The sequence below is a fragment of the Physeter macrocephalus genome, chromosome 2, assembly GCF_002837175.3.
Source record: "Physeter macrocephalus isolate SW-GA chromosome 2, ASM283717v5, whole genome shotgun sequence".
Lineage (NCBI taxonomy): Eukaryota > Metazoa > Chordata > Mammalia > Artiodactyla > Physeteridae > Physeter > Physeter macrocephalus.
In genome coordinates this window covers 71,656,418-71,662,801 of record NC_041215.1, presented here as the reverse complement: position 1 = coordinate 71,662,801, position 6,384 = coordinate 71,656,418, and the positions used below count along the sequence as shown (strand labels likewise).

General features: G+C 44.0%; 1 protein-coding gene across 3 annotated transcripts in view; it reads left to right on the top strand.

Moving 5' to 3' along the window:
- GALNT3 (polypeptide N-acetylgalactosaminyltransferase 3) overlaps positions 1-6,384 on the top strand; it is a 47,301-nt gene that overhangs the window by 10,414 nt on the left and 30,503 nt on the right. The window lies entirely within an intron of this gene.

The following is a 6,384-nucleotide window of genomic DNA, read 5'->3' as shown; positions in this document are numbered from 1 at the left end:
GTGGCTTCTCTTGTTGTGGATCACGGGCTCTAGGCACGCGGGCTTCAGTAGTTGTGGCACACAGGCTCAGCAGTTGTGGCTCACGGGCTCTAGAGCGCAGGCTCAGTAGTTGTGGTGCACGGGCTTAGTTGCTCCCTGGCATGTGGGATCTTCCCGGACCAGGGCTCGAACCCGTGACCCCTGCATTGGCAGGCGGATTCTTAACCACTGCGCCACCAGGGAAGCTCCCGCCTTTTCATTTATGTATTGTCTATAGCTGCTTTTGCACCACAAAAATAGAGTTGAGCAGTTGCAATAGAGACCATATGGCCCACAGAGCAAAAAATATTTACTATTTGGCTCTTTACAGAAAGTTTGCTGACACTTTCTAGAGGGGAATGCAAGTTGAGAGGTGGAGAATGAGCATTTACTCAATGAGCTGTGCATAAACCTATAGAAAGGTGAATGCAAAGTGATAGCAATTTGAGCAAGCAATCTTACTGCCCTGCTCCCCTATCCCTTAATGCTATGAGGCCTCAAAAGGAGAATGAGCGGACAGACACTGTCTACTACTTGTGAGTTTTGGGACTCCTTCAAAAAAGGAATGTTTGACTGGATTTATTGTATGCAACTTGCACACCCACCTTCCAACTATATTCCATGACAAGGCCCAGTACACACTTCCTTCATTAAAGTATTGAGAAAAAACAATGAAGGAGCCCCTGCATTGGTGAAAAAATTCTGTAGCTGCTCTCCTTGGTAGCCCATTGAGATTGGCTCCCTGATTTCAGTGGAGATGGTGGGATCCCATAGTAGCAGAAACCAAGTGGCAGCACTTAACCAACACAGATGAAGTAGGTTACCTGTACCATAATGGAAAGCAGGGACATAGGTGTAATCAGAAGGCATTGGCCCACAGATGGTTCTGTGGGTAAAGTCTAAGGTAAATTCATCAGCAGACTTCTCGTGGCAGGTAATGAATGAAATAGATGGCAGTCTCCAGTGTCACTTTGTGTATATAACAGGAAAAAGTCTAGGTCTGGTAGCAAAAAAGTTGACTCTAGTTGCCACAGTTGAGAGTCATGACCTTTCATCCAGTTTCCAAACCCAAGTCAGTTCACAGATCCAGAGTCATTTGTTGAAGTGGAGGCCTTCTCCCCTTGAGGAAGAACACTGCATCACTGCCTGAAGCATACACCATAAACCCTCCTTTAAGCCTTCCCCAAAGGGACCTGTAGCCATTTATTAGATTGCACTTTGAGGTAAAGGAAATAATCAGACCTTTCATACTTTATTCCTGAGGACCCAAAATATCCTTGTGGTCCACCAGTCAAAATGGGGATTTAGAGTGGCCAAGGAATAGATGGAGTCTTAGCTCAAGCCTGACTCACAGTGTGCCCAGGTGGTCAGAAGATCCACTCTGTGCTTATTTCCCCAGTTCCTTAAAGTATAATTGGAATAGACATACAAGATAATTTGCAGAATCCCTATATTTGCTCTCTAAATCATGGATCTAGGACCATTGTGGAAGGAGAGCTAAGTGGAAGACCTTAGAACTTCTCCCTTCTAAGACAGTAGATCAGAAGTAATGCCATATCCTGGAGGGAATTGATGAGATTAATGCCACCATCAAAGATTTGAAATAAGACTTGTGATGTTTGTCATGTCTCCATTTACCTCACTTATTTGGCCTGTGTAGAAGTTGGATGGATCTTAGAGAATGACTGGACTATCATAAACCTAATCATTGGCTGATTCCAAATACTATACAGCTGACCTTTGAACAATGTGGGGATTAGGGGCACCAGCCCTCCGAGCAGTTGAAAATCTGAATATAATTTATAGTCGGCCCTCCAACTATGTAGTTTCTCTGTATTGGCAGTTCTGCATCTGCAGATTCAACCAAAGTCAGATCACATAATACTGTAGTATTTACTATTGAAAAAATACACGTGTAAGTGGACTCATGTAGTTCAAAGCCATGTTGTCCAAGGATCAACTGTAGTTGCTGACCCAGATACAATGTCTTTACTTGATCAAATCAACACAGCCCCTGGCTTTTGGTGTGCGGCTATTGACTTCATGAATTTACCAGGACTACCAAGAGCAATTTGCCTTTTTTTAAAATTAATTATTATTGGAGTATAGTTGCTTTACAATGTTGTGTTAGTTTCTGCTGTACAACAAAAAGTGAATCAGTTACACGTATACATATATCCCCTCTTTAAAAGCAATTTGCTTTTATTTAGCAGGGCCAACCATACATTGTCACAGTTTTGCCTCAGGGTCAGGTTAGTTCTTCTGTTCTAGAAATCTTAATCATCCCAACATTCCACAAAACATCACACTGGTCTACTATTGATGATATCATGTTGATTGTATCTAATGAGCAGAAAGTAGCAAGTACTTTAGATGTCTTAGTAAAGCATATGAGAACCAAAGGGTAATAATCAAGCCCCACAAAAATTCAAGAGCACTTCAGTAACATTTCTGGATATTCAGTGGTCCCTATGCTCAAAAGGCCCTTTTGGATTTTGCAAGTGACATATACTACATTTGAACATGCCCCTTCAACCTATCTACAGAGTAACCCATAGGACTGCTAGTTTTGAATGATGATCAGAGGAAGAGAAGGCTGTGCAGCAAGTCCAGGACACAGTGCATGCTGTGCTACCAATTTGGCTTTAAGATATAGCAGATTCAATGATTCTCTAAGTGTCTGTAGCAAATAGGGATGCTGCACAGAGCCTCTGGCAAGAACCAATAGCAGAATCACAATGCAGATCTCTGAGATATTGAAGAAAATCTCTGACTTCTTCAGCTAACTATTCACCCTTTGACAAACTGCTTTTGGCTTGCTACCAGGTAGATCCTGAATACATGACCATGGGGTGTCAGTTTATCATGTGGACCAGGCTTCTTATCATTAACTGGGTGTTGTCTGACCTACCTGGCCACAAGGTTGGCCATGCCCAGCAGCAGTCTGCCAACAAGTGGACATGGTATTGTTGGGGAGGGGGAAATATCCCCCTCTACTCCTCTTGAGTTCTGTGGCTGGACTAATAATAAAACTGACACAAGAGAGGTTAACAGGTATAAAAGAAACACATTTTAATTCGTGTGCATGGAGTTCTCATAGCAAATGGGACCTAAGAAGTGGGCAGAGCAGGCAGCTTTTATACTTTTTAGACAAACAATAAATTTATGAGGAATTGACAGGACAAAGAAACTTAGGCTTTGGGTGCTTAGTTAGTGAAGAATCTAAACAGAGTTTGGGCTTGGAGTAGTAAATTAAAGAAGTAACAAAGTGTTTGGTTTTTTTTTTAAAATACAGGCTTCTTGGCCCCAAATTCCCTGTCTCTGGCAATAAAGGTGTCCTCTACCTCCAGATTCAGGGAGTGCACCGTTCACATGAGAGATTTATTTTCTGCTTTCTGGGAGACAGGAAGGTCAAAGTGTCCTTCTTGCATCGGATGTATGCCATTGAGGCATATTTTGGGGGAGGCCTGCCCTGGGCCCCAGTAGTATGTAAGAGACAGAGCTTGGGCAGCTCTGGAAAGTACAAGTAAGTTGTACGAGCAAATGACTCAGACTCCTTTGATAGAAACTCCTGTTGTATTACCTCTTTTCCTCCAACCCATGCCTTTGGCCTCTTGAGGATTTCCTTAGTCTAGCTGATAGAAGAAGAAAAACCTCAAGCCTGGTTTACAGAGGAGTCTACAGGTTATGCTGGTACCATTCAAGAGTGGACAGCTGCAACACTACAGCCCTACTCATGAGTAATCGTGAAGGACAGTGGAGAAGGAAAATTCTCCCAGTCAGCAGAATTTTGAATAGTAGATATGATTTGTATACAATATCTGGAATGAGAGAGGGCCAGAAATAAAGATATATATAATGGGCCATGGGCAGTTCCTAATGGTTTGACTGTATGGTCAGGGACTTGGGAGGAACAGGGTTGGAAGATTGGTGACAAGGAATTTTGAGGAAGAGGTATGAGGATGGACCTTTCAAAAGAGTAGACCCTGAAGAAATTCATGTCCCATCTTAATGCCTACCATAAGACATCTACTGCTCTTAATAATCAAGTGGGCAAAATTACACACTCTGTGGATGTCAGTCAGCCTTTCTCACTGCTTATTCAGTGAGCCCATGAATAGTGGCCATGGTGGCAGAAATGGAGGCTATGTGTGCATGGATTAAGCAATGTGGACTTCTTCTTTCTAAAGCTGACCTTGCTAGCACTACTGCTGAGTTCCTCTTAGTCAATGAGAAACCAACATTGAGTGCCTACAGCCACCAGCCAGCCACTGGGTGGCAGGTTGATTATATATGACATTTTCCATCATTGAGGGAGCAGATTTTTCCTCATTAAAATAGACAAATATTCTGGATATGGATTTGCCTTTTCTATCAACAGCACGGAATGCCTAAGGACAGGGTAAATTCAGAATGGGTAGTGGAAGAAGGAAGACATAGATATCAGTTATGGCCTTGTGGCCAATTAGATAAATGAGGATTGTAGTAGCTTTGCACATTTTTCCTTTGCTTTTTATATGTATGTGTTTATTTGTATATGCTACTAATTTTATTCTTTCCTTCCCATTTTCTTTCTTTTTGGCAGCACTGGGTCTTCGTTGCTGCACGCAGGCTTTCTCTAGTTGTGGCGAGCAGGGGCTACTCTTCGTTGCAGCGCGCGGGCTTCTCATTGCGGTGGCTTCTCTTGTTGCGAGCACATGCTCTAGGCGCACGGGCTTCAGTAGTTGCAGTTCATGGGCTCTAGAGTACGGACTCAGTAGTTGTGGTGCACAGGCTTAGTTGCCCCGCGGCATGCGGGATCTTCCCGAACCAGGGCTCGAACCCATGTCCCCTGCATTGGCAGGTGGATTCTTAACCACTGCACCACCAGGGAAGTCCCCCCATTTTCTTTTTAAAAAAATATTACATAGAAGTTGTTAGAGGTTACAGTTTAGTCTTTAGTGACAGAATATTAGGTGGGACTGTGACAGAATTTGAGAAGTAATTCACATAGTCACAACAATGGATACAATGGCTGTTGGCGCTCTGGGTCTCCTCATTTTGAGGTCTCCCCTTCACTGGTGAGAAGGATGCTTGCGTCTTGTTAGGTGGAATATAAATTCATTCATAGATGTACATGTGGCAGGAGATAGTAAATAACAGTTACTTTGTTATTATCCAGGAGTTCAGATGTGTGGCAGAGAGGCTAAGTCATCAAAAGGGCAGACTGTGCTGCTTATCAATTTATTTTCTCTCAGCTCCAAAGTCATTCTGTTTGCCTGCTTGTAATGATGGAGCTGGGCCCTGTAAATATTTCTCCTGAGCCTTTTCAGTAGAGGACACTGGAGGAACACTGAAGGTAGAAGGAGCTTTTCTTCTTGGTTTCAGGGTGGCTCACTAGCCAGCTTCTTGCTGGGCATACTTTTCCTCTACTGCATCACATGGTTTTCTCCAGTGCTAGGTAACTGCACGGCCCAGCTTTCCCTGGAGTTGGCACCTTCTTGCCCTCTGCACTTTCTCCAGAGATTGACTTGTGTACTGGCTGGAGCCCAGACATCATGGACCTATTCCCAGCCGAGGTTACCGCTCCCCATACTCTTTCTTTAGCCCTACGCATGTACACACTGGGAGCCCCACAGCACTGGGTGTCTAGGGAGCCTGCTGCCCAGCTTTTATCTCAGGTACCAGCCTGGAGCTACATTGGCCCAAGATGCACATGAAAGTGCACTAGACTCCTACAGAGGACAGCTTTTCAACTCCATCAGCAGCCAGCAGTTTTCCTCAGCACCTAGCAAGTTCCAGGGTTTGACACCTCTCTCTGAATGGCTTCTTCCAGGATCCAGAGGGAGTATCACCAGTGAGGCATCTCTGTGACTCTTCCACCATCAGGGAGCCAGTGCTCTGCCATCTCCATTAAGATCTCTGGATCTCAGCCCTCAAGAGGGGATGGTTCTTCCTTGGGCCTTCATCTCAGCCTTAGGGGTGGTGGTTGCCCCTTATAGCTACCACTCCTGTGTTCTTTAGCATTCTTGTTAACTCTTACTAGCCAATTCCCTGTTACTCCAGTCCTCTCTTAATAATAGATAAAACTTTCCTTGTTCAAATCACTATGTAGTTTCTGTCTCCTTACTAATCCAAAGCCATCAACTATGTTTCAAGGTAAATATTTAGATGGACAGATCTTTCAAAACGCAGTGCTTCTGCCTGGGGGAAAAATCAGTTAAGTGGACAATCTGTGGAACCCCTGGAATCACTCCAGTAGAGGAAAAATTCCTCTACCCTCTAGTATGCCATAAATAATGTAGTATATCTTTTTTTTTTTTTTTTTTTTTTTTGTGGTATGCGGGCCTCCCTCTGCTGCGGCCTCTCCCCTTGCGGGGGACAGGC